At 43.7% G+C, this 2,119-nt stretch overlaps 1 pseudogene; it reads right to left on the bottom strand.

Moving 5' to 3' along the window:
* Positions 1-1,722: 1,722 nt before the first annotated feature.
* On the bottom strand, positions 1,723-1,818 carry LOC119972987 (annotated as a pseudogene).
* Positions 1,819-2,119: the final 301 nt, after the last annotated feature.

Raw genomic sequence — 2,119 nt, forward strand, 5'->3', positions numbered from 1 at the left:
CCTCCACCACCACATATAAGGGGGACCCGCAATGGAGCTCCCTAGAGAGCCCGCCCTGGAACAGATTGGCACTGCCAGATTGGCACCACCAGGTTGGCAGTGGCAACTTGTACGGGGTGCCTCCCAGCCATGTTCCTCTCCCCAGGCATTATACTCACCTTGGTGACCCTGGTGGGATACCCCTGATTGAATCCCATTTTTATAAAACTGTTGTAAACCTCACCAACATGAATAGTCAGTGAGGGGAGAAACATGTGGTGGGGAGGCCCGTTAATATTTAAATGTATTAAAATGTACGTAAGCCTTCAGATGGCGGGATCCTCTTTGTGTCTTCAGTGAGAGGAGGGGAAAATCGGGAAATGGGAACTCGCAGTCGAGAATCATGTTTCCAGAGTCTCGCGGGATTGTGCGCCCAAGTTGTTGTTTACGTTCATGGCGAACGCAAGCTCAAAATTCCACCAATGTGTCTGAGCCGCCTTACGTGTATGGCCTTTAGTGCATTTTATTCAACAAAAGTGTGCATGCACGTGCTGCGAGCAATGTTTTGGAACTCTGAGGTTACTCAGAACAGCCAACAAAAATGTGAAAATTATCCTAATTTCCTTTCTGCCGCAGTATAGTTGGCCCTTTCTTCAGAAATTGTGGACTGCTTATGTTTTAGTATTTATGGCTGTATGAATATTATATCAAAATAAGCAAGAGGCCAGGGTACAGGTAATTTGCCACCCATCTATAAAAACGATTTCTGATATTGTCAGCTCATAAATGCTTAAATTCATAAAACATTTATTTGTCCACTTGTTTAACCCACCATTGAGCAATTTATCAAAATGGTTAAAGCCTCAGGTGAAATTGCAGAGCAATTCAAATCAACATGTTGAGCCATTATCATCAAAAGCATTTTCTAGCCATATACTTTTATAGACAAACCAAAGGCACTGTGTATCTTGTAAATGAAAATTGTTTTCCAACACTGGTCTTTGATTGCCATGTTTAGCATGGGCTGTTCTGTGCTGAATGTTCAGCAATACCATTTAATCTTCATATTAGAACTTTGCGGCAGATTTGTGCCTCTTCTGAAAGAAAAGTTGCATTTATATTGTACTTTACACGACCACCGGACACCTCAAAGTCACCACTTTGGAAGCATGTTGACTGCTGGAACGGACAATATGTTGCAGTCAAGGCAACTGAGCTACAGCCTGACACGTTCTGCCTAAATGCTGGACATGACAGACTTCCCCATCCCTTCTGGGTTAAGCCTAATTTGATGCACATGGTGACCTCCTGGATTGAATTTGGTCTCTTAGAATGAGCAAAGGCGGCTCAGAATGTCTCGCATTGCAACAACTGCTCAGGGGCTGCAACATGCATTTAGAAACACTTGGCAACCTAAAATTAGATGGCCGTATGTGCAATCTTGGCTGTCAAAGTTGATTTGTAGTGAAGAATTTTCTTTGGCTTTCCAAATGGGTATGTTGTGTGAAAGAAAGTGCTGGCACAGTCAGTTGACAGCACCACAGACAACTATGGAAGCGGAAAGTAGTCTCCGGGCATATGATGCAGGAGTGCACCACGCAGAGCCACTAGTTTTCCTTACGGGTTATGTTGATATTTAATGAAAAATCTAACTGAGACCAGGGCCCAAAATTTACATACCTTTGAGGAGGTCAATCTGGACATACGAGCGTAGCAGGATTCGGAGAAGGTGAAGTCGTAGACTTCTCTCCAAGATCTTGAGAACGTCGGGTGGAATTTTATTTAGAACACATTTCTCAAGTCAAAAACTATAGAAATGATCCTTAAAAGTATAGTCTTGGGGTGGAATTTTACAGCCACTCCCAGAATTGGGATTTTCCAGTCCCAGTGAAGTCAATGGAACATCTCGTTGCATTTCCCGGTCCTGTCCCTAAGGCGACGGAGGCTGTAAAGTTCCACCCCTGGAAATTGCTGATCGATTAGGGTTCAGCTAGTTCTCCATCTACTATCACGGCAGTCACATGGTGCAGTGACTCCAGAGTTGTGACCTAATCAGTCTCTATCAGTTATGTAGATTGTCTCAGATGCAGACTACACAAGGATAACCCCAAAGTTCCATTGTATCACCATCCTTTGCTTG

This window comes from Scyliorhinus canicula, chromosome 10 (genome assembly GCF_902713615.1).
Source record: "Scyliorhinus canicula chromosome 10, sScyCan1.1, whole genome shotgun sequence".
Classification (NCBI taxonomy): Eukaryota; Metazoa; Chordata; class Chondrichthyes; order Carcharhiniformes; family Scyliorhinidae; genus Scyliorhinus; species Scyliorhinus canicula.